Genomic DNA, 26,876 nt, shown 5'->3' with positions numbered 1-26,876 from the left:
AGGTGGATTGACGGCTCGAAGCGCAGTCAATTCGGGAGCTTGGACCGGACGGGTCCTCCTTCGCGTTGCTCTCGGGCTCCCGGCGCAGAGGCGGTCACGGTGTTCGGGCCAGCGGCGGCTGGACCTCACGTTGCTCTCGCTGTTGCTTTGGGCCCCGGTCACGGAGCTTGGGGGGATGTCGATGCCTTGGATTACGGGGAGCGTGGCAGGATTGCCCAGCGCTCCCAGACTCCTCCGTCAGTAGTGCAGCGATAAGCAGCTCACACAGTCGCTTTCTTCAGGGGGTAGCGCCCACTGATCCTGGGGCGCTGGTCAGGGGGCAAGTTCAGCAGCAAGCCCTTGGAGATCTTTCAGCAGAGTTTGGCACAAAGTTTCACAAAGCAAAAGTCTTCTTGTAGTCTTTTCTTTTCCTCTCCCTCTGCAGCAAGGCACCAGACACAGGCAAGAGACAGCACTCTTCCTTGTCCTTCCCGGTCCTTCTCGTCGGGCAGAGTTCCTTCTGTAGCACAAACAGGATCTAATTTACAAGGAGCAGGGCTCCTACTTTTATACTGCATTTCTTTTGTTCTTGCAGGCCAGGGGGGCCTTTGCATAGCCACTCTCAGTCCTTGAGTACCCTGTTGGGTGCAATCCGGCTTCTGCTTTCAGTGTGAGGGGCAGGCGCATCAGACGCCCCACAGGAGGTGGAGCCAGCATTGTGTGGACAGGGGCAGCCAGAGGTACCTTGTTGATGGGGCTTCGCCCTTCCTGGGCCAGGTGTCGGCTGAGTCATTAGTCGCCCCCCAGGAGGGTACCACTCCCAACTGGAGTGGTACCCCTAGAAGTGAAATGGGCCAGGACACTGATTACAGTGGTCCTGCCCTCCAGGTCAGACAACACCTGAACCTGGCTCTCCAACTCAGGGACCCAACCCTGCAGTTGAACTCTTGCCTGGCGCACCAGGACTTCCCGAGGAGCACGCATGCCCCCCCTGAGGGTGGCACATAGCTCATGTGCCGTGCGACAGTCTGCCTGGCGCAGATCTCCCAACCCCTGTCCATCTGACAGTGCGGGAAGATCCCCCAGGACAGAAGTGGTGTCCCCATGGTCATTCACTGGGGACGCAGCCCTGCTGGCTGGCCCCTGACCCACTGGTTCTTCCACTGGGGACTCCTTCCCCCTCTCGCCCCTCCTTCTGGACTTCTGCACTCTCCCAACTGGAGTGGTACTGCCAGACACCAGAACTACTGGAGCTCTGTTTACAGAGCCTCCACATTCTCTAGACACTGGGGGATCCCCCTCAGCGGGTGACTCATCCGGACAGCCTAGGCTCCCCACCTGGTGTTCCCTTAAAGAACCATCCAGGCTCTGAGACTGAGGTTGGGTACTACCAGGACAAAACCCATTCTCACTCCTTCCCCTCAAGGACAGGACGTGAGGCCCTACACCCCTCTCACTACTACAGGACCTAGCTGGGCTACTCTGCGCCACTTCCACCACTCTGGGCTGGAAGATACCTGAGCCACTCCCCACAGGATCACACCCCAATGCCTCTCCAGACCCACTGGAATCCACCACAAGGTCTGCCTCCAATGTGAGCTCCCTGGGGTCAGAGAACTCACTCTCAAACAGGTGTTGGCATAGCTCTGGAAAACTGGGACTTAAAGTATGCTCTACCACAATTGGTTTACACAGCCCCCTAGCAGGGTTAACCAAACTATCCTTCACCTCACCATCCAGCGCCTCACACACATACTGCACACCATCCTTCTGAGACTGGCCAGACAGTAGCGGACTGTCTCTGTCACACAACCCACACTCTTCTGGGCGGTCCTTACACTCACCCACCAGGACCTCAACCATGGGGGAATCCCTCCCACCACTAGGACCATGAACTCCTACGCTAGTCACCCTATTCCCTTCAGGGTCGCTGCGCACTACTGGAGCTACCTCATGCCCTTGAACCTCCTGGTGTAAGTTAACCCCCTCCAAGTCAGGTGCCATATCTCTAGGTGCGCGCACTATGCTGTCAGCACTAGATACCTGAATGTTGCTGCCACCATCTGAGCTGGACTCCACCTCCAACTCAGCAAAGCTCAATCTCTGAGCTACACACATTTCTTGTTGCTGGGCTGAAGCCCTCCTGGCCTCAAGCCCCTCGAGCTCCATGTCAAGTTTCCTCATTCTTAAGTCATGCGCAAGCTCCATTTTTATTTCTTCCAGGGCTAACTTCCTAGATTCTAGCTCCAGTTGGCAATTCAGCTCCGCCAACTTCATTTCATGATCTCGGGTTGCCTGTCTGTCCGCCAGCTCCTCTGGCGACAGACCTCGGCTAGAAACACTGCTACTCAATGGGGAGGTTGCACCCCTCCACTCTGGAGTCAGGGGTCCCTCCAGCTGCTGTTCTGCATCCTCAAATTCAATATCTTTTCCAGGGGCATTCCTTGCCTTGACCCAGGCCCTCAGCGCCTTTTGGAACTGCTCCCTTCTGGAGAGTCCGGTCATGGAAATGTTCAAATTTTTGCAGAAGCTCTTGAGATGTTTCCCGGTATAGTTTTCTAGTTTCTCCCAATCACAGTCAATAGAAGAAATGGATGGTGCCTTTTCCATTTTCACTGACACAGGCATGACTTCAAAAACACATGGATATCTCTTCTAGCAAAACATAAATCAAAAAAAGAAAAGTCTGTGGCTAAGTTACTGGACTGTAATCACCGTGCAATGGTCAGGAGCTAAGGTATAAACACTGCAAATGTAAATTCGAAAATCCCACCACTGCCACCAATGTAGGAAGGGGGAGTCTCTAGTTGGCGCAATGTAGCACTAGCGACAAGCAGGGACTCTCTCTTCCTCGTCAGGGCTGAGGGTTACCTTCCAGACAACCTCTGCTTACCCTCTAGGTAGTGTGGCTTAAGCAGTCTTAGGCTAATCTTTGGGGCACATAGGGTTAAACATTTGCAATATCACACCGTCACAACCAACCCACTACACAACGACACCAAACTGTATTTGTAAAAATATATATTCTTTATATAAATTTCAAGCAGGCTTGTAAATACAGTTGTCAAACTTTCAATAGCGGTTCCAGTTTACTTAGTTTCAAGTTGCCACAGTTCTTTCTTTAGCAATAAGCAATCTTTTGGGCCTTCTGCCCAGGTTCAGCAAGGTTCAGTGTCTTGTAGCGCCTCAATACGCTTTCCGCTGTCTCCGCTCGCTTCAGAGAGGAGATCGGGCCTGGCCGGCCAAAGCTCACGCTTCCCGCGTGGGCCTCGAGGACCAGGAGCTATGCGAGCCTCGGTTTCAGAGGCGGCTCGCGTTGGGAGCAGATAGCGCGGTGCGAGCTCGAGTTGCAGGACGCTCGCACCGTGAGGATACAACACAGTACCTTTCAAATTCTTGTGGAGCGGGCGGTTTCCAGGGGAGCTGTCCCACGTCGCGTTGCTTTTCCGGGGTCGCTGTTCGCTGCGGCTCTCAGCCGGGCAGGTCACGGGTCATCCGGGGCGGCGGTGTTCTGTGGCGGCAGGGTCCTTCCTTCGTCGTTCGCTCCGACCCTGGAGGCGGCGGCTGTGTGGTGGCGGCCAGTGGCAGTACGGTCCCCAAGTGCAGGACGTACCCAGCCAAGGGTCGATTGCAGCGGTGCGCTCACAGCTGAGCTGTCGGGCCGGATACCGACCAGAGGGGAGTTATCACAGGGCGGCTGTCCGTCTTCGCAGGTGGATTGACGGCTCGAAGCGCAGTCAATTCGGGAGCTTGGACCGGACGGGTCCTCCTTCGCGTTGCTCTCGGGCTCCCGGCGCAGAGGCGGTCACGGTGTTCGGGCCAGCGGCGGCTGGACCTCACGTTGCTCTCGCTGTTGCTTTGGGCCCCGGTCACGGAGCTTGGGGGATGTCGATGCCTTGGATTACGGGGAGCGTGGCAGGATTGCCCAGCGCTCCCAGACTCCTCCGTCAGTAGTGCAGCGATAAGCAGCTCACACAGTCGCTTTCTTCAGGGGGTAGCGCCCACTGATCCTGGGGCGCTGGTCAGGGGGCAAGTTCAGCAGCAAGCCCTTGGAGATCTTTCAGCAGAGTTTGGCACAAAGTTTCACAAAGCAAAAGTCTTCTTGTAGTCTTTTCTTTTCCTCTCCCTCTGCAGCAAGGCACCAGACACAGGCAAGAGACAGCACTCTTCCTTGTCCTTCCCGGTCCTTCTCGTCGGGCAGAGTTCCTTCTGTAGCACAAACAGGATCTAATTTACAAGGAGCAGGGCTCCTACTTTTATACTGCATTTCTTTTGTTCTTGCAGGCCAGGGGGGCCTTTGCATAGCCACTCTCAGTCCTTGAGTACCCTGTTGTGTGCAATCCGGCTTCTGCTTTCAGTGTGAGGGGCAGGCGCATCAGACGCCCCACAGGAGGTGGAGCCAGCAATGTGTGGACAGGGGCAGCCAGAGGTACCTTGTTGATGGGGCTTCGCCCTTCCTGGGCCAGGTGTCGGCTGAGTCATTAGTCGCCCCCCAGGAGGGTACCACTCCCAACTGGAGTGGTACCCCTAGAAGTGAAATGGGCCAGGACACTGATTACAGTGGTCCTGCCCTCCAGGTCAGAGAACACCTGAACCTGGCTCTCCAACTCAGGGACCCAACCCTGCAGTTGAACTCTTGCCTGGCGCACCAGGACTTCCCGAGGAGCACGCATGCCCCCCTGAGGGTGGCACATAGCTCATGTGCCGTGCGACAGTCTGCGTGGCGCAGATCTCCCAAACCCTGTCCATCTGACAGTGCGGGAAGATCCCCCAGGACAGAAGTGGTGTCCCCATGGTCATTCACTGGGGACGCAGCCCTGCTGGCTGGCCCCTGACCCACTGGTTCTTCCACTGGGGACTCCTTCCCCCTCTCGCCCCTCCTTCTGGACTTCTGCACTCTCCCAACTGGAGTGGTACTGCCAGACACCAGAACTACTGGAGCTCTGTTTACAGAGCCTCCACATTCTCTAGACACTGGGGGATCCCCCTCAGCGGGTGACTCATCCGGACAGCCTAGGCTCCCCACCTGGTGTTCCCTTAAAGAACCATCCAGGCTCTGAGACTGAGGTTGGGTACTACCAGGACAAAACCCATTCTCACTCCTTCCCCTCAAGGACAGGACGTGAGGCCCTACACCCCTCTCACTACTACAGGACCTAGCTGGGCTACTCTGCGCCACTTCCACCACTCTGGGCTGGAAGATACCTGAGCCACTCCCCACAGGATCACACCCCAATGCCTCTCCAGACCCACTGGAATCCACCACAAGGTCTGCCTCCAATGTGAGCTCCCTGGGGTCAGAGAACTCACTCTCAAACAGGTGTTGGCATAGCTCTGGAAAACTGGGACTTAAAGTATGCTCTACCACAATTGGTTTACACAGCCCCCTAGCAGGGTTAACCAAACTATCCTTCACCTCACCATCCAGCGCCTCACACACATACTGCACACCATCCTTCTGAGACTGGCCAGACAGTAGCGGACTGTGTCTGTCACACAATCCACACTCTTCTGGGCGGTCCTTACACTCACCCACCAGGACCTCAACCATGGGGGAATCCCTCCCACCACTAGGACCATGAACTCCTACGCCAGTCACCCTATTCCCTTCAGGGTCGCTGCGCACTACTGGAGCTACCTCATGCCCTTGAACCTCCTGGTGTAAGTTAACCCCCTCCAAGTCAGGTGCCATATCTCTAGGTGCGCGCACTATGCTGTCAGCACTAGATACCTGAATGTTGCTGCCACCATCTGAGCTGGACTCCACCTCCAACTCAGCAAAGCTCAATCTCTGAGCTACACACATTTCTTGTTGCTGGGCTGAAGCCCTCCTGGCCTCAAGCCCCTCGAGCTCCATGTCAAGTTTCCTCATTCTTAAGTCATGCGCAAGCTCCATTTTTATTTCTTCCAGGGCTAACTTCCTAGATTCTAGCTCCAGTTGGCAATTCAGCTCCGCCAACTTCATTTCATGATCTCGGGTTGCCTGTCTGTCCGCCAGCTCCTCTGGCGACAGACCTCGGCTAGAAACACTGCTACTCAATGGGGAGGTTGCACCCCTCCACTCTGGAGTCAGGGGTCCCTCCAGCTGCTGTTCTGCATCCTCAAATTCAATATCTTTTCCAGGGGCATTCCTTGCCTTGACCCAGGCCCTCAGCGCCTTTTGGAACTGCTCCCTTCTGGAGAGTCCGGTCATGGAAATGTTCAAATTTTTGCAGAAGCTCTTGAGCTGTTTCCCGGTATAGTTTTCTAGTTTCTCCCAATCACAGTCAATAGAAGAAATGGATGGTGCCTTTTCCATTTTCACTGACACAGGCATGACTTCAAAAACACATGGATATCTCTTCTAGCAAAACATAAATCAAAAAAAAGAAAAGTCTGTGGCTAAGTTACTGGACTGTAATCACCGTGCAATGGTCAGGAGCTAAGGTATAAACACTGCAAATTTAAATTCGAAAATCCCACCACTGCCACCAATGTAGGAAGGGGGAGTCTCTAGTTGGCGCAGTGTAGCACTAGCGACAAGCAGGGACTCTCTCTTCCTCGTCAGGGCTGAGGGTTACCTTCCAGACAACCTCTGCTTACCCTCTAGGTAGTGTGGCTTAAGCAGTCTTAGGCTAATCTTTGGGGCACATAGGGTTAAACATTTGCAATATCACACCGTCACAACCAACCCACCACACAACGACACCAAACTGTATTTGTAAAAATATATATTCTTTATATAAATTTCAAGCAGGCTTGTAAATACAGTTGTCAAACTTTCAATAGCGGTTCCAGTTTACTTAGTTTCAAGTTGCCACAGTTCTTTCTTTAGCAATAAGCAATCTTTTGGGCCTTCTGCCCAGGTTCAGCAAGGTTCAGTGTCTTGTAGCGCCTCAATACGCTTTCCGCTGTCTCCGCTCGCTTCAGAGAGGAGATCGGGCCTGGCCGGCCAAAGCTCACGCTTCCCGCGTGGGCCTCGAGGACCAGGAGCTATGCGAGCCTCGGTTTCAGAGGCGGCTCGCGTTGGGAGCAGATAGCGCGGTGCGAGCTCGAGTTGCAGGACGCTCGCACCGTGAGGATACAACACAGTACCTTTCAAATTCTTGTGGAGCGGGCGGTTTCCAGGGGAGCTGTCCCACGTCGCGTTGCTTTTCCGGGGTCGCTGTTCGCTGCGGCTCTCAGCCGGGCAGGTCACGGGTCATCCGGGGCGGCGGTGTTCTGTGGCGGCAGGGTCCTTCCTTCGTCGTTCGCTCCGACCCTGGAGGCGGCGGCTGTGTGGTGGCGGCCAGTGGCAGTACGGTCCCCAAGTGCAGGACGTACCCAGCCAAGGGTCGATTGCAGCGGTGCGCTCACAGCTGAGCTGTCGGGCCGGATACCGACCAGAGGGGAGTTATCACAGGGCGGCTGTCCGTCTTCGCAGGTGGATTGACGGCTCGAAGCGCAGTCAATTCGGGAGCTTGGACCGGACGGGTCCTCCTTCGCGTTGCTCTCGGGCTCCCGGCGCAGAGGCGGTCACGGTGTTCGGGCCAGCGGCGGCTGGACCTCACGTTGCTCTCGCTGTTGCTTTGGGCCCCGGTCACGGAGCTTGGGGGGATGTCGATGCCTTGGATTACGGGGAGCGTGGCAGGATTGCCCAGCGCTCCCAGACTCCTCCGTCAGTAGTGCAGCGATAAGCAGCTCACACAGTCGCTTTCTTCAGGGGGTAGCGCCCACTGATCCTGGGGCGCTGGTCAGGGGGCAAGTTCAGCAGCAAGCCCTTGGAGATCTTTCAGCAGAGTTTGGCACAAAGTTTTACAAAGCAAAAGTCTTCTTGTAGTCTTTTCTTTTCCTCTCCCTCTGCAGCAAGGCACCAGACACAGGCAAGAGACAGCACTCTTCCTTGTCCTTCCCGGCCCTTCTCGTCGGGCAGAGTTCCTTCTGTAGCACAAACAGGATCTAATTTACAAGGAGCGGGGCTCCTACTTTTATACTGCATTTCTTTTGTTCTTGCAGGCCAGGGGGGCCTTTGCATAGCCACTCTCAGTCCTTGAGTACCCTGTTGGGTGCAATCCGGCTTCTGCTTTCAGTGTGAGGGGCAGGCGCATCAGACGCCCCACAGGAGGTGGAGCCAGCATTGTGTGGACAGGGGCAGCCAGAGGTACCTTGTTGATGGGGCTTCGCCCTTCCTGGGCCAGGTGTCGGCTGAGTCATCAGTCGCCCCCCAGGAGGGTGGAGCCAGCATTGTGGTGGCAGAGCACAGCACGATTCAGAGTCAAGAGCCACTCCTACCTCCCACTAAGGTGCCATCTACGCATTCACCACCTGTCATCCCCCAGCCCTGTCACTCACACATCCCAGACAGTCAGATACACATACCAGCAGAGGCGGGCTGAAATGGTTAGGCAAGCAAATGCTAACTTTCTAAAAGTAGCATTTGCAAACACAGGATACTAAAATAAACTTTACGAAAAGAAATATTTTATCATCCTGAGTTCAGGCATACTAAACATGACTCTCTACCATGCTCCCTGAGCCTGCTGGGATTATAGAGTGTAATAATTCCAGCAGCCCATTCTGGCCTAAAGGAAGCAGGTAGCCTTACAATAGTGAAATACGAATTTAGTTGTAATTCACTACTAGGACATGCCACACACATCAGGGCTTGTCCTACCTTACACGCACAATGCACCCTGCCCTCAGGCCTACCATAGGGGTGACTGATATGAAGCTAAGGGAAGGTTTAGAGGCTGTCAAGTGGGTGCACTTGCCCAGCCAGCGTGACAGTACGAGACTGCCCGCGGGTTCTGCGGTGGCAGACCCCAGACACATCTTAAGGCTGCTTCTGTGGGTGGCGCAACCAGCGCTGCAGGCCCACTAGCAGTATTGGCATTCACAAGCCCTGGCACTCCTGGTGCACTTTACTAGGGACTAACAGTAAATCCAATGAACCAATCATGGACATCAATCACATGTACAATTTACAGTAGGGAGAGCATATGCACTTTAGCACTGGTCAGCAGTGGTAAAGGACCCAGAGTCATTAAACCAAACAAAATAGGTCAGAGAGAGTATTGGAGGAAGGCAAAAAGTTTAGGGATGACCCTGCCAAGAGGCCCAGGTCCAACAGTTATCCTCAATGAAGGAGGAGAGACAAGAGGTAATGTGGCTCTCCAATATCTTACTAAGGTAGGGAAGAAGGGAAATAGGTCTGAAATTGGAAGGAAGGGAGGGGTCTGCACCAGGCTTTTTTAAGATGGGGCGAACTATTGCGGATTTCAAAGATTGCGGAACTAGACCTGAGGAAATAGAAGAGTTAAGAAGCGAAAGAAGGGGATCAGGACAGTGAGTGAAGAGCTCTCTCAGAATGTGAGCTGGAGCACAATCAGCTGGGGAGCCTGACTTCACTTTCTGAAGTACTGCCAGAAAGGAGTTTAGAGAGATGGGTGGAAACTGATCAAGGAGCGAAGAGGGCAGGGGAAGTGAAAGGGAGGGAGAGGAGACAAGGGGTGGATTAGTTTTTTTTTTTAACATCATTTTTATTGCATCACCATTATAAATGTACAGACAATATATTCAGCAAAAAATAAATTAGCATGACATGAACCGATTCGATTGAAGACATTCGATCTTCATCCGGAGGGATCACCCCGCTCTTGACGCGGGTGGCTTCAGTTCCGTTCTGGTCCCGTACTTCTTACATTGTCTGACCGCTTTATTTTGCACATAACCCTGGAATGCTTTTGTGATTTACGCCCCTCCCCCTCCCCCAATTTCGGTACCCCAACATCCCTCCAAACCAGCTTCCCACCCGCCCTCCCCCGTGGTCGCGCTGCGCTTGAGTAACCATGTATTAGTGCCCGGTGTGTTGTAGGAGGAAGCAAACAATCGCTAAGGTGTGTTCTCCTGTATAGTGTTGGGGTCTGCTCCAGCTGGTTCGCTCTCGCCTTCCTGCCCCTCACCGTCCACTTCCCTGAGCGCCTGCACCATCACCTCCCATGCAGTCGCCCTTTCCAGTGCTTTCTCGTCATTCGACCTCCAAGCCATCTGGTACCGTAGGGTACTATCACACGCTGCCCATCTCAGACACTCCCCATACCATCTTTTATACGTGGGCCCCACTCTGGACTTCCAATTTCGTGTGATCTCCCGCTTGGCCAAGATAAGCCCTAAATCTATAAATTTACTTGACATCGTATTTCTAGGTGTATGTGGGAACCAGTGAAGGATGCCAACTGCTTTAGTATACTGGATATCCCTGTCCGTCGCCCCGTTAAGGGCCCGCCCAACTTCCTGCCAATAGTCGCCTAAAGAGGGGCAATCCCATAGCATATGACATAGATCCGCCCCCGCTGTATTACATCTGGGACAAGCAGCGTCGGTCGCCCCAAAGTACTGTTGGATTTTCCCGGGCGTGAGGTATGCCCTGTGGATAACATAAAAGTGGATCAATTGGAACCTGGCATTCCTCGAGCTCTTGCGCGCCCTCCTCAGCAGTTGGCCCCAGGTCGTGTCTGGTATCTCCACCTGGAGGTCCAGCTCCCACTTGGTCTTCAGGGCTGCCAAAGGTTGCAAGGCCTCCCGCTGCATCCTCGAGTACAGGCACGTGACGGCCTTAAAGGTTCCCGCCGCCATCATGGCGTACTGGCAAGCCATCGAGGTGCCTGGTTCCTGCAGCCCTTCCCCCCAGTGGGCTCGCATGGCGCCCGTGACTGCCGCGTGCAGCAGGTAGTCACCCCTCGGTAGGTCAAATCTCTCCTGCAGGTCCCGAAACGGCAGCAACACCCCATCTTCGTAGAGGTCACCCAGCACGTGCACTCCCGCCTCCTCCCATCCTAGCAAGCGTGACCAATCACCTCCATGTGGGAGGGCAGTGATCATTCCCAGCGGTATTTCGGGGGCATACATAAGGCGGACACCCGCCCGCTTACGGGCCCGGTCCCAACATAACCGGAAAGTCTGTTCCTCGACCGTCAGGTCTCCCACTCGGAGTTTCTGGTGCAGCGTAATATAAGCCAGAACGTGTCGCGGGGTGCCTTCGGCTCTCGCGTCCTCGGGACCTCTATAAACTCTCGCCACCTCCTGAGTAAAAGTCTGCAGCTGCGCGGCGAGGTAATATCCTTCGAAGTCCGGCACTGCCATACCTCCCTCATCTTTGGGGCGTAACAGCGTGTCGAGCGCTATGCGTCTCCTACCCGTGCCCCACAGGAACGCTATAGTCAGTGACCTCAGGCGTTTGAAAACCGAACTCGGGATCCATACCGGCAGTGTCCTAAAATAATACAAAAGCCTGGGCAGGGCTATCATTTTAAGCAGGGAAATTCTACCAGCCAGGGAGAGCGGTAGAGTCGCCCAGAAGTCCATAGATCCACGCAGGGCGTTAATACAGCGAATTATGTTGCCATCCAGCAGGTCGGACGGGGCGTGGTAAACATAAACCCCTAGATAATGTAGGCAGCGCGGCTCCCACCGGAGTTCCTGAGCGGTGAGTGGGCACTGCTCTCCCGGCCTCAGGGGAAACAGACAGGATTTAGGCCAGTTGACCCTCAGGCCCGATAACCTACCGAACTGCTCCAGTAGCCTCCGCGCCCCCTGAAGTTCGGCGCCGGCGTCGGCCAAAAACATCAACAAGTCATCCGCATATAGGGAGATGAGGTGCGGCCTCCCCCTAAAAGGCAAGCCTGCGTAGTGGCGGCCCAGCCTGGCTACCGCAGCGAAGGGTTCCATTGCCAACGCAAACAGTAGCGGAGAAAGGGAACAACCCTGTCTAGTGCCACGCCTAATCGGGTATTGTCTTGAGATCAGTGCGCCCACCCGGACCCTTGCTACCGCCTCAGTATAGAGGACCTTGGTCCACTGTATATATCCGTCTCCCAACCCGAAGCGACGCATCACCTCATACAGGTATCCCCATTCGAGGCTGTCAAATGCCTTCTCAATGTCGATGGACAGGACAAATGGGGAGACGGTGTCTGGCCAGTCCGCACCCATCAGTCTCGTAAGTCTACGGATGTTATGAGTGGTATTGCGCGTCGGTATGAAACCGCACTGGTCACCATGAACCAGGCCCGTCATGTGCACTAGTAATCTGTTGGCCAGAATTTTACTGAGGATCTTGTAGTCCGTCGTCAACATAGACAACGGGCGATACGAGGACAGCGCCGCACCCTCCCTGCCCGGCTTCAAAAGTGGGATCATAAGGGCCTCGCACATAGAGCCCGGGAGTCGGCCCTTCTCCTGCGCCTCATTGTATACCTCGCGCAGCCGCGGAGCAAGATGTTCTAGGTATTTGCTATAAAATTCGATCGGTAGACCGTCAAGGCCCGGGGTCTTGTTTCTAGCCATCTGTTTTATAGCACAACCTATTTCTCCTAGGGAGATGGGCCGCCCTAACTCTTCTGCCTCCGAGTCCTCCACTCGCGGCAACTCTAGCCCGTCTAAGAACTCCTCAAGCTCCTCCGTCCCTCCCGTATCACCACTCAGATAGAGCCCTTCATAATAAGCTCGAAACTTGTTCAGGATCCCGGGTTCGGAGTGGCAAGGCTCCTCCCCTGGCTCCTGGATCCTCATGATCGGCCCTCCCCCCCGGATAGGGTTAGCAAGCCAAGACAACATCGCCCCCGCCTTATCACCTTCCGCATGCGCCCTCGTCACGTACGCCTTGTGGTCGAAGCTACGCAGCCGCTCCAGCTCCACCGCCAGCCCCTCCCGCGCCCCGCTAAGCCCCTCCTGCAGTTCAGGGTGATTCGGGCGCCTCTTCTCAAGATCCCTCAGCCGTGTCTCAGCCTTGTCCAAGTCATCCAACAGTGTCTTCCGCGCCCCTGCCGTGTGCCCAATACAGTGTCCCCGCACCACCACCTTGAAAGCATCCCATTCAACCGCCTTCGTGGAAGCCGAGCCACTGTTCTCCTCAAAATACCTCTCAATACGTTCACTCAGGGCCTCCCTGAACAACAAGTCGTCCAGGGTGTCAGGTTGCAGGCGCCATGTTGGCACGCAGTTAACAGTCACCATCCATTCCAGAGACATCAACAAGGGGTTGGGGTCCGATATCGTCCTGGCCAAGTATTCCGCCCCTCCCACCGCGGGGAGCACACATTCCGAACAAAGAAACGCATCCAGCCTCACATGTAAATCATGCAGGTGCGAGTGAAAGGAGTAGTCCCTGGTGGTGGGGTGCAACGCCCTCCATGCATCCGTGAGGGCCCAGCTCTCCTGCCATTCTGATCTACGCTTGGCGATCCTATGTGCTGGGGACGCGCGCAGCGGGGGAAGGGACCTATCTAGTAGCACATCCTCAACTGAGTTGAAGTCCCCTCCCAAGAGGACCGGCCCTGCCAAATAACCCGCCAATTTGCCCGAGATGTTAGACAAGAAAGCGGGCAGATCTACATTAGGAGCATACACATTACAGAGAGAAATCATCCTGCCTCTCAGCCTTCCTTCCACCGCCACATATCTGCCCTCTGGGTCTATCGACGACTTTGAGACCTGGAAGGGGACCCCCGCCCGTATCCAAATCAATGTCCCCCTCGCAAATGCTGAAAATGTCGTATAGAATAATTGCCCCCTCCAGCGCCTTTGTAGAGCCGCCCCTTCCTGCTTGTTGAGGTGCGTCTCCTGCAAAAACGCTATGTGAACCCCCCTACGCTTGAGGTACGCCTGAACCTTATGTCTGCGCGTCATGGATTGCATACCCCGCACGTTCCAGGTCACACATTTCAACGCTCCAGTACTAGCCATTCCCCCCTACACAACCGGACCCCACAGCAAAGAACAGTGTTCGTATAAGTCCCGCGACCACGGGCCCCCCCCCCCACCCTCTCCAAACAGGAAGCCAAACCCCTCCAACAACTACAACCCCCTGAGCAACCCCAACTGCTCGCAACTCCCACCCCCCCAGGACAGGCCCCCCCGCAACTGGAAGTACCCCCATCCAAACCAACACTCCCGACCACCCCTCAAGGAAAGGTGGTAATATTCGCAGTCCCCACTGCGATGACCTTAGGGGCCAGTAAGGCGCGGCTCAATGCTATAAGACCTCCAACAAATCAGCCCCGCGCGCTCCACCCCACAATCCCCACATTACAGCTCCCCAAAACCTCAATCAATATCTTTCCACTGCTGCGGGTCCATCGCCCCGGTGTCCAACCAGCGAGTCCATTCCGCCATACCAGTTCAACACGCCTCCAGTATCTCTCCCGAGGTCTGCGGCGTCACAATAGGGCCCCGGGCTCCACCAAATTCCGATTGTCCTGTCTCTGAGCCCGTGCCCGGGGCCTCCGAATCCGTACCCTTCCCAGACTGAGTCCTGGCGGCTCTAGATAAGTCCACCACCGCCTGTAGGGCCGCCTGCCTCTCCGCCTTCGTCTGCGACATCGAAGGTTTCCCGGTCCTCTTGCGCTTCCTTCTGATCCGTTGGGACTGCCTGATCGGCTTTTCCACCTTAGCTTCTTCCTCCCTGGCCTTAGCACCGTCCGTTCCTGCCTTATAAGTGTCCCACCAGTCCCATGCGTCCGCGGAAGTCGTGAAGAATAAAGACTTCTCATCCACCACCACTCTTACCTTGGCAGGAAACAACAGGGAATACTTGATGCCTTCCTGGCGGAGCTCCCGTTTGAGGGACAGGAAGTTTGCCCTGAGTCGCTGAGTCTCAAACGTGTAGTCCGGGAACATGGTGACTCTGTTGTTTTCCACTTGAAAGGGCCCTGCCTCTCTCGCCCTCTGCAAAAGCCAGTCTCTGTCCCGGTAATGGAGCAACTTGAACACCACCGGGCGAGGAGGAAGGCCCAAGGCTGGCGGACGCGCCGGAACTCTATGTGCCCGCTCCAGGGAGAAGAAGGGGGACAGACCTTCTGGTGCTACCTCCGTCCGCAGCCAGTTATCCAAATAGCCCACCATGTCGTCGCCTTCAATTTTCTCCGGCAGGCCCACTAGGCGTACGTTGTTGCGCCTGTTCCTGTTTTCTGCATCCTCGGCCCTCCTTTCCAGCACCTTCAGACGGTCCATCACGTCGGCCATCTGGGCCTTCACCGTTGCCTGGGCCGGGGCTAAGTCCTTAACCGTGGACTCCACTGATTTCACCCTGTCCTTGAGTTTGTCGTGGTCGGCCTTCAGGAGGCCCAAGCCCATTGCCACCTGAGCTATATCTTGCTGCAGGGCATCCTTTGTGGTGGCGATGGCTTCCAGGATACGATCCTGCATCCGCTGTAACGCCGCTTGGTCTCTCTCCGCTCCTTCCGCCGCCTCAGTGTCGGTCGCGCCATCTCCCTTCCCCTTCGGCTTCCCCATCTGGGCCGGGGTGGGCGGTGGTCCTCAAGTGTGTACCTGGTCGCCCTCCGAGCGTCGCCGGGCACCGTCCTCCGGCCGGGTTCTCAGGCCTAGAAATGTCACCAAGAAGCAGGAAGCACCGAGCGGTCGTGGCCCGGCCAGCGCCAGTTGCGCCAGAGGTCTGGGGTCCTCGTCTCCGGGTCCCTGTCGCACCGTTGTTGCCCCAATCAGGAGACGGTCCTCAACCACCGCCCAAGGGCGCGCCAAAAGTCCATCCGGCACCTGGGGAGAGGCGCGACTCGGCCGCCAACACCTCTAGCGGGTCCGGGAGTGGTCTACAGTGGGTCTCCGGGCAGATGTCGCCGTCACAAGCTATCCCATGTTCTCGCCGCCATTTTGGGGTCCGCGACTTCTCGGCCGAGTTCAGCTTTCAAAGTTGAGTTACTGCTGTGGGAAGGCTCGGTGTCGTCCTCCGTGGGACCCGGACCCTCCGCAGTACCGTCCAGTACCGGATAGTGTCCTTTGTCTCGGGGTTCAAATGAGTTTTCAGGATATTTTCCGGGATCGGGCACAGAGCTCCGAGCTCACGCTGCCTACCTCCTCGGCATCCAAGCCACGCCCCCCACAAGGGGTGGATTAGTTGATGGAATTTTGGATTTGATCTTCGCGATCTTCTCTAAAAAGAAGTCGTTAAGAGACGGACAGAGAGCTTGGGAGGGGACGGGGTTGGAGTTGGCTCTGTCCGAGGCGACTAAGTTGCGGACTATGGAAAAAATTTCCTTCGGTTTGTTGGCTGATAGAGATATTCTTTCTGAAAAATACAAAGTTTTGGCTAAGAGAATAGCCTTCTTGTAATTAATCAAAAGAAGCTTATATTTGGATCGCAGAAGGGGACAGTAATTGTGTCTCCAATGGCGTTCAGAGCGCCTAAGGTCCAGTTTGAGAACTTTCAATTCGTCTGTGAACCATTTTTTGGCGTCATGGGGGCGGCAGGTTTTGACTTTTCTGAGGGGGGCAACGCGATCACAAGTCTGGAAGACCTGTTCCCAGTAATCATACACCCCGGGGCATTCCCACGCCAGATGGAGAAAATCCACACCCTCGGTCTGACACCTGTCACATCTGTCCGAGTCCCTTTTACCAAATCTATGCACCCTGGCAGGGGTGTAATACAGTCTGTGTAGGAACTTATAATGTATTATGCGGAGCCTACTGCTTGCCGAGACCTGTTCGGTCTGTAAACAACAAAATTCCCAATGATCGTCAGTCAGGACAAAACTCAGCTCCTCCCCCATCTCGTGCGGGTGATAGTGTCCGGGACTTCCCTTTGCGTGTGTGCTATAGGATATACTAGGGACACTAGACTTCTAGCTATCGCGCATTGCAGCATCAGCTGTAAGGGTGTCAATGCTTGTGGTTCAGTTGGGAAATTTGGGGTCAGTGATCGTATCCCCTGTCTAAGCTGGATATACAAAAAAATATCCATTGGGGTCTGCTGTGTGCCCTGGAACATCTGTTCCATAGTACGGAATTGGCCATTGTGGAACAAGTCCCCCCAGGTGCGTCTGTGTGTACATTTTTTAAAGTTATGGAAAATGACTTTTTGCAAGAGGGGCATGCTCGGGTGATAAGTAAGAGGCAGCAATGGAGAGTAGAGCAAAGGTGCACCCAGCATGCACCCTATGTGCCACCATGCTGAGATCGTGCATGTAAGGGTAGTCGGCATCTTGTCTCTAGTTCTCACATTCTCATATATAGCGCCATCTATAGGTATGGGGTTTGCTAGCCAGTGTTCCGCCGCGACTTGCGGCATATATCGCGGCTGTGTTACCCAAAACCAGGCATAGTGGGCTTGCGCACTCATGTAATATAATTCAAAGTCAGGTATCCCAAACCCTCCCTGTGAGTAGGGCCTGGTCATCACGCTCCACTGCAGTCTCGGCTGCTTACCGCCCTACACGAGTCGTATCAGTTCAGTTCTCAATGTCTTGAAGAAAAAAGTTGCGGGATAAAATTGAATATTTAGAAAGAGGTAGAGCAATTGGGGGAGTATCACCATTTTAATCAACAATGCCCTGCCCGCCATAGAGAGTGGCAAGGCTATCCAGCGTGTGACACAGTCCGTTATGCGGGTCATGGCTGTACCATAATTCAGTCTCATTAGTTTCTCCCTGTCCTTAGTAATTCGTATCCCCAAATATTTCAGCTCTTCATCACACCATTCTAACGGATAGTCTAGTGGGAAGCGGACCGTCACTGTGGTCAGAGGGAAACTATTTCATTTCCCCCAGTTAATCTGGATCCCCAATAGTTTCCTGAACGCTATAAATTCCCTCAGCACCGCGTTCAGATTCTGCTGCGCGTCCCGAATGTAAAGGGTGATGTCATCTGCATATGGAGATATAAGTATTTGACGCAAATTACACCTCAGGGCCTTGTCATTATGGGGCTGTCACAGCTTGGCCACCAGCTGCTCCACCGCGATTGCAAATAGCAACAGGGAAAGTGGGCATCCCTGACGTGTGCCCCTAGTGATCTTCAATTGAGGCGAGGTATGCCCATTTATCAGTACCTTAGCTCCTGGCAGATGATATAGAAGCTGGATCCATGAGAGAAAGAGGGGTGGGAAGCCCATTCTGAGCATTACACCAAAAATGTAGTCCACTCAATAGAATCGAAGGCCTTCGTGGCGTCCAAAAACACCGCAGCCATTGGTAGCTCCTGGGAGATATATTCAGGATGTTAGAGTGTCCTCAGATTATGGTATGTGTCTCTCCCAGGCACGAACCCTCACTGATCAGGGAAGATCAAAGTCTCTGTCAGAAAACTCAGACTGGTCGCGATTATTTTCACCAACATTTTTGCATCACAATTAAGGAGGAATAGTGGTCTGTAAGAGTCACATTGTTGTGGTGGTTTACCTGGCTTTAACAGTGAAATTATAAGAGCTTCCCTCATAGAGGCGGGGAGGCTACCCACCTCCAGCGATTCCTCATACACCTCACGAAGTATGGGGGCCATCAGGTCTATATACGTTTTGTAAAATTCTACCGGGATTCCATCAGTCCGTGTAGCCTTCCCGGATTGCATGCTCATGATTGCTTCCCTGACTTCATCTAACTTGAACGGGGCACATAAGAATGTTCTCTGAAAATCGCTAGGCCACCCCAGCTCTACGTCCCCCAAAAAAGTGTCGAGATCCAGAACATCCACCCTATTCGTGGCGTGAAGCCGATGATAATGGCGCGTAAAGGCATTAAGAATATTGGTTGTGTCTCTGTAGACCTGTCCATCTAGATCCTCAATTTCCAGAATATAATTAGCACAGTGAGGTTTCCTAACTATTTGTGCCAGTGCCCTGCCTGGCCTTTCACATTCTCCATAACTTCTGGCTACCCAGTATCTGCCCCGAGATCTCATCTCCCTTTGTGCCATATCCATGTACTCTGTGAGGGTGTCTCGAAATTTAGCTTGGGCGGTTCCATTCGGGCCCACCACAAGTTCCCTCTCCAGGGTTTTGAGCTCCAATTCCAATTTCCGTATGGAGTGGAGTATACCTTTAAGGACCCCAGCTCCCTTTGATATGCAATACCCACGAATCGTGACTTTAAATGCCTCCCGAGTTGTCTCAACACCAGACACGAGCCCTTATTACGCGCAAAGGACTCCTGTATTTCTTCTCACATCTGCTCCTGAAAAACAGTATCTAATAGGATAGGAGCATGGAGCCGCCATCCCCTTTGCGGAGTAGCAAACCCCTGGGATGAGAACGTGAGCAGTATTGGGGCATGATCCGAATATTTTCTGGCCAGATGTTGCACTTGTAGTATAGCATGGACCAGTCCTCGGAGACTAACCAATAATCGAGCCTTGCCCATGATGCTGCCTGTGCTGTGTAATGTGTGCCCTCTAGTGTGTTAGGCTGGGTGTATCCCCATGTATCAATTAGCTGATAGGTGTCTAAGGTGTCATTCAGCCCCGTCCGCGGTTTGGTGTAATGGTGCGACGCAGGATGTGACCTGTCCAAGCTGGGGTTAAATGTGACGTTAAAGTCACCTCCCCAAACTATATGGGTAGAACCTACTTAAAAAATCTTGGCCCACAGCGAAGTAAAAAAAACGGATCATCAGTATTCGGCCCGTAACAGCCGGCCAGTGTAATGGATTTAGACCCCAGTCTCCCCCACATTAGGCAATAGCGGCCCTTCGGATACCCTGCAGTGCCCGCCAGGTGGAATGGCACCCTCTTCTTTATGAGGATCGCCGTACCCCACACGTAAGAGGAGTAAGAGGAGAAGAGTCTATGTTCCGCCCATTTACTTGCGAAGTTGGTAGATCTCTGTGGTGCAAAACGCTTTTCTTGTATAAGAGCTATGTGCACTCAGTGTCTGTCTAAATAAGCCAGGATATGCCTTTTCTTCCTGGGGTCACCCAGACCTCTAACTTTCCACTTAATAATATTCAGTACTTCAGAATCTGTATTACCGGAACTCTCAGGAATCTCGCCTTGTTCGGCACAGGCTATATTGAATGCCACTCACTCCACTTGTACCAACATAGAACATACCTGTAATACGCTCCTGATTACTATGAAACAACTCAATTGCGAACTTCGCATCTCTCTCAAGAGCAACGGTCTGATTTCGACATGCTATACAACATTCCAACCAAGCAACTTCTCTAACCCTCCCCCTCCCTTTTCGCCATCCCAAACTTAACCCCCCTAGTCCGCCCACCTCCCACTGAAGCATCCCCAACTTGCCAGCATCATTCTCCCACCCGCCCCCCCAATCCCCAACTCAATCTGTAGCAAAACTTGCTCTATAAACTCCCTTTGTGTCCCACAGCAGACATAACTTGGGGTATACCCATTGGGGGTCATTTCAAGGTGGCCACATGTTAAACCCTCTCCCATCGAGCCCACTGAGACCTGTACACCCGGGCCCCATGGAAGTCTGGGGTGCCCAGTGTGCAATAATAAAAGCTTATTTAACCCACTATTTAATTCCTCATACAGTCCGGGATTTCGAGTCCTAATGCTGAACATTTGTACCTCCAAATCATCGTTATAATCGTGTCTTGGCAGTGAAATTATGTCTCACTGCAAGTCATCTTCCGCTCCTGTTGATACAGATTGCTGTGACGCAGCTTCAGCGCCATCTGACCGGTTTGTGCGCTTCACATGTTTAACCCCTTGGCTGCTGGGGCTATTCCCCTGCTGTGCTGGGGGGCGGGGGGCGCGCACAGGGCCCCCATGCTCATGATGAGCTCAGCTTGTCATGAGCTCCGGTGCTCATGACGAGATGACCTCGTCACTACCACGCCCGTTAATGGAACGCTCAGCACAGCAGGGGAAGTAGCCCTGTGTGCGAGCGTTCCACAGGCCATGACGAGCTCAGCTCGTCATGAGCACCGGAGCACCGTGGCTCATGACGAGCTGAGCTCGTCGTGAGCATTGGAGTGGCTAAGGAATTCCTCTACTTGCTGCGGCCTTGTAAAGAATCTTTGTTTGCCTTGATGTGTGATCCTGAGCCGCGCCAGGTACAACATCGCGTAATCTATCTGTGCCTTCCTCAGTTTGTTTTTAACATCCAGAAACATACGCCGCTCCTCTTACACCATGGGCGTAAAGTCCGGGTTAATGGAGAATGTGTTCCCATCGTATGACAGAGTCTGTTACTCCGTGTCGCCCGCAGGGCCACGTCTCGATCCCGATAATTCAAAAGTCTTGGTATTATGGGCCGCGGGGTGGCGCCTGGTGGCTGGTGCAGTCCCAGTGATCTATGGGCACGTTCTACAATAAATTGACTCGAGAAGGACTCAGCTCCTGTCGCCGTCAGCAGCAGTTTTTCCACGTACTCCTCCATCCTCCCCGTGTTGGTGGATTCCGGCATTCCAATCACGCGAATGTTCTTGCGCCTACTGCGCGCTTCCAAATCTTCATTCTTGGCTGCAATCACTCGCAGCTGTTGATCCATGCGGGCCCGTTGCGTAGTGTGACTAGACGTTACATCCTCTGAGTCCGAAATGTGCTGCTCCGTTTCTTTTATCCGTTCTTCATGCCCCTCCAGCTTGTGGGCTATGGCGTCCATACGCGACGACATACGATCAACTTTGTCCACGATAGTGGCAAAGCCTTGCCTGACCTCCTTTAAGATGCTCTGAACATCTGCTGTTTGTGTCGCGGTGCCACTCTGAGCTTCTTCACTTCCATCCCGTTCCTGATCGTTCTGCAGGGCGCGGGCCAGACCGTTTTGCAGCGTCAAAGTTCAATTTCGGTTGCCGCATGTCCGCTTTTCCCATGTGTGCACCTGGGTGGATACGTCCTCCTAGCAGTACCTGTCACTTCCTCTTCCCAGCGTTGGGCTGACACGAATAGCCCAATCCCTGTCAATCAGGTCTTCGTCTCAACACTCCAGCTGGGTCAGGCCAGACCAACTGTCGACCGTGTGTTGGTATGTCGACCACATATAGCCTCTCCGTCCACTCCGTGCCCTTACAATTAACAGTGTGGGGGATCGGTTCTTCTAGGCCAGATTCACTCTAATGCAGCCTTGTCCTATTGTTGACAGCTCTTCCACGCTGACAAAACAGGTACTATATTCATGTTCTCGCGCTGACCACTGTGACCAGGAGGAGGAGACACCTATTACTGGGGCTCCACACACTTCTGTAGGGCAGTTTGCAAATGTGTAGCCATTGGTAGCTGAACACACTCCTGGTGACCATTGTTGTTTACTCCTCTGGCCAGCGCGTCTGTCTTCCTGCCTTTTTCTCCCCCAAGATGACGTCCACTATAACTGCGGCAGATAAATAGTGTCAATAGAGGCTCGCTTACAGTCTCCAAGTGATCAGTGGTGCGGGTGGGGCACCCTTCACAGCTTCTGTACCCCTTCTTCCCCCCAGGCACAACGTGATCTGCCTGTCACCTCTCGCTGCTGCAGCCCAGATCGCATGCGGGTCGCAGCGGGGGGGGCGGCTGCAGTCTCTCAGCCACGTTGTTTTTCCTGGTTTTCACGGGCCCCCTGAGTCAATCTGAATGCCGCATTCGCACTCCAATAGTTCCTCGCTGTCGTCGGCTGCTCCGCGCAGAGGAGGAGGCACCACCCTCTCTCTCGCTTCCTTGCGGGCCGCCGTTCCTCCCGCCGCACTGCCCGTGGCTCTCCAACACCCGCAACCGCCTCCACTCTCCCCCGGTGCTGTTGGCCTATACTCCCCGGACACTCCTGTGGTCCCTCGCCCTTCGTCAGCAAAAGGCTTTCACTCTGCCTCAGGTATTAGGGGCGTCGCTACCGCTACCCCTGCGCTTCTCTCACCTACAGGCCTGCACACCTCCAACTCATCCCCGGCCTCCGTTAGCCCGCCCGTCCCCGCCTGCTCCCTCGAGACTTCCATGCCTTCACTCGGTCCGGTCTTTACCTTGCCATATCTCAAGCGGGCCAATCTTGATCTTCACACGACTTTCACCGAGGCTGCACGGGGTGCTGTTCCTCCAGTAGGTTGAGGTTTTAGCAGGTTTATGGGTCAATAAGCAGGATAATTAACAGGGTTTTCCACTGGGCTGCGGGAGCCTGACATCAGTGTGGCCATCTCGCTAGTGCGCCACCTAGCGCCCCTTGATCCAAGAATTCAACTTGGTCGATGGCTGGAGAATTAAAATGGGGGAAAGAAGGGTTATCTTTTTTTGTTGTAAAAAATACGGCCACCATTCCCGTATAGATTATTTTTTAATAGATCAATGCTTGTTGGAGGAAGTTGAAAGGGTTAAACATCTCCTGTCTACTCTCTCTGATCATTCCGATGTATCCCTCTCTCTGAGACTTCAGGAAAAAAGTTGTATAACCAGATGGACTCTAGATCAGACAATCCTACTAGATGAGGAGGTTCAATTGAAGATTTGAGAAGAGGTTTTTAAAGATAATAACGGGTCAGCAAAAAGTCAGGTCATTTGGGATGCGTTTAAGGCATTCCTTAGGGCCTTGGGAACATCAATAACGGCAGAGAAGAAGCGTAGTTCTAGGCAACGTGAGAATGACCTGCTGAAATCTTCAATCTAAGGGGTTCGAATTACAGAGGGCTTCCTTAGAGTCTTTTAGTGAGGTCCCTAGTCTTACTAAGGAGTTGGAGAATCTCCAATTAGAATATTGGGGGCTTTTGGATATGATTATAATAAATAGATGGAAGGTCAGTAAATTGCTAAACTTTTCATACTGGGAGAAAAGTGGCTGGCTCTTGGCTTGGAAAGCCAAAACTGATAACGTTCGTAATCATATAAATACTCTGAGAGAGAGCTCTACTGGCCAGATTTTAGACACAAGTACAACAATAGGAGCTGATGTCCGGGGGTGTATGGCCAAATTATATAAAGAGGATACTACACCTGGGTTGGATGAGATTAAAGAATTTTTGGGTAGAGTTGCGCTTCCTTCCCTGAGTGAATATCAAAGAAACTATCTTGCCTCGGGGATAAGTGAAGAAGAGATCCGAGCACAGTTGAGAAGATTGTCGACAGGGAAGGCGGCTGGGCCAGATGGTCTTCCGATAGAAATGTATAGATCTTTTGAGGATAATCTAATATCAGTATTTAAAGAGTTGTTTGATAAGATCTTGATAGAAAGCGAGGATCCTCCGAAGTCCTGGGCCAAGGCAAGGATCGTCTCAATTTTGAAACCTAATAAGGATCCGCTGGCCGTAGAGTTCTATTGGCCTATATCCCTGTTAAACACTGATTATAAAGTGTTCACAGGGATATTGGCAACTAGAGTAGCGAAGATTATAAATTCATGGAGACCAGAGGGGGTTTATTCCTGGAAGGCAGCTTAATGAACTTACCTTTACTATGATGGGTATAATATATTTAGCAGAATCTTTCAATCTTCCAGTGACGATGGTGGCAGTGGATGCTGCTAAAGAATTCAACCAGGTTCACTGGCCCTACCTTTGGGAAGCTCTAAGAACATACGGCTTCCCTATAAATTTTATAAAAGCGCTACCGTTGCTTTATAGTGCACCTAAAGAGTTATAGTTAATGGAGAATTAACTGATTGGTTCAGTATTATGCGGGGGGAAAGGCAGAGATGCCCATTGTCCCCCTTGTTGTTTAACATATATATTGAACCCTTCGCAGCCTTAATCAGGTAGGACCTTTCTATTCTTCCTTTTAGATATAAAAATCTCGAAGTTGAAGTAGCTTTATAAGCGGATTACCTTATTCTTTATACTCAGAATCCTAAGGAGGCTATTCCTAAAATGTGGGATAAAGCAGATGTATTTGGGAAGGTCTCCGGATATAGCATAAATAGGGATAAGACTGAGGTAATGGAGTGAAACCAACCCTCTCAGACCCTTGGAGTGAAATCTCAAATGCGATATCTTGCCATTGTAATTACACAAAAGTTAGTAGATCCACCCGGGGTCAACTGGAGAAAGATTAGCCAGGAGGTTGGAAGAATATTGATCAGATGTTTATAATCTTCCCCTCAATTTATATGGGAGGGTGAATCTGATCAAAATGATTATACTTCCTAAGATTACTTTTCTTTTTAATAATATACCTCTCCCATTCGATAAGAACGAGGTAGCAAAATTACAGGAAGGGTAGGAAGCTTTGTTTGGGCGTCAAAAGGCCGCTTATATCTTGGAAAAGGCTGAGGATAAGATTAAAGAGTGGTGGTCTTGCCCTCCCAGATTTTTGGGTCTATGCACATGTATTTCATTTTAAGAATTTTCGAATGTTATTAAATAAGCCAGATGACTCTGCATTAGGCATAATTTATGGGGTAATACTCAGTGAGTTGGGGGACGGACAAGATCAGTTCATGTTTAAGTTCGGAGACCCGAAATTCTTCAAGAGAGTAAGGTTAAAAATTCTCATACAGGCGTTAAAGAACTGGGTATTCATATGGAAAAAATTGGGAACCACATATTACTCAGATTATTCGTCAATTTGGGGTTCTCCAGGCAGTCCAGCATGTTTAGATGACCTACTTAACCTACCATTGAAACAAGCAGGTATCAATCTTTGGGGAGATCTAAAAATTGGTATGACCTGATGAGCTGGGAAGTTATGACATCATGTACTGGTGGTCAATTAACAAGATTCAAATATTATCAACTGTCTGCATGGTGGGCTCGACAACAGTGGGAGGAACAGATGGATGATGCCTGGCTAATTCAAGCTATGAGAATTGGGAGCATCAAAAAAGACGTGGCTTTGTGGTACCGAATCAGATGATATGAGTCAGGATATCCAAAAACTTTGGGGTGATGTTGTGGATACTATCAATTTGAGAGATGTTTGGTTGAGTTCATTCACATTGCTTTGTGAGACAGTTAAACCAGCTTACCTTAAGTGAAACCATCTTTTTATTTTTTATCGGGTTTATTGGTCTCCAGTGAAATTGACAACATTTACAGGAACTCAGCATATTTGTTCAAAATGTCAGGATCCCTCAGCAAATGATAGTCATATGTTTTTAACTTGCCCTGTAATTACAAAATTTTGGATGGATGGATGGATGTGAATTTTTGACAGATGTAACAGGAATCCGAATAGAAGCAACCCCTACGCTTATATTTTTTGGATTAAGCCAGGATAGTACTTTGGTTTCAAATAAGACTGCGGCAAGACTAATTGTTTTTACATTTTGCCATTTTAGATATTCCCCGAGTAGGGGGACTGGGTTATTCCAGTACTTTTATATGTGCATGACGCTTTATTACTGGCCCGCACAGGGGTAGGGCTTCAGAGGCTTTTGGATTCCTTTGGCGCCTTCATGAAATCACTGGACCTAGCAGTTAACATAGCTAAATCACATACAATGATTATGAGTCAGGGGGTCAAAAAAGCCAAAAACTTTTTATTGTGAAGGTGAACAGTTATCCAGAGTGGCCTCTTTCACCTATTTGGGGGTACTTTTTGACAAAAGGGGTTCATGGGTCCCTCTAGAGAAAGCACAGAAAACGCGATGGCAAGGTCTACGACGGCTGTTCATGGTTTAGCACAGCGATTGGGGGCTAGACCAATTGCAGCCATGCTTAACATCTTTAGTTCTAAGTGCTTAGCATTATCAATATATGGATCTGCCATCAGGGGTCACAAGATGATGGAGGGGTTGCAGATGGTCGAGAACAAGTTTTTACGTACTCTTCTGTCAGTCCCCCAATCTACCCCTACCTTTGTAATACACCAAGCGTTAGATATGTATCAGACTGGTTAATGTTGGCCCCAGTGATTTGCTGGCTTAGACCTGGATGAACACAGGATTGACTTTGAATCATGTGATTATTAACCTCATCGCTGCGGATGATATTTTCCTCCTGTGCTGGGCCCCAATGATAATGGGTGTGGTCGTGACGGAACCATTCCGTCATCAGCACAGCTCGACCGTGACTGATGACGGAATGGTTCTGTCACCAGCATCGAAGGGGTTAAGGATTGTGTCTCTATGAAGCAAGCTAATTATATCCCTTGGTTATCTTATGTTAAGCAAATTCTAAATAAACTAGGGCGCTCAGAACTATTTGACTCGCTAGACAAAATAAGAAAAGAGGATCTAGTGTGGGTAAAACACAATTCTTAAATCTAATGTCAGCTGAGAGAGAGGTGAAGGAGCTAAAAAAACACTCAGTAAAGGCCTATTTCTTGTTAAAAACTTCTCAGATGATTGA

The sequence above is a fragment of the Lissotriton vulgaris genome, chromosome 3_1 (assembly GCF_964263255.1).
Source record: "Lissotriton vulgaris chromosome 3_1, aLisVul1.2, whole genome shotgun sequence".
NCBI classification, from domain to species: domain Eukaryota; kingdom Metazoa; phylum Chordata; class Amphibia; order Caudata; family Salamandridae; genus Lissotriton; species Lissotriton vulgaris.
This window is presented reverse-complemented; position numbering follows the sequence as displayed.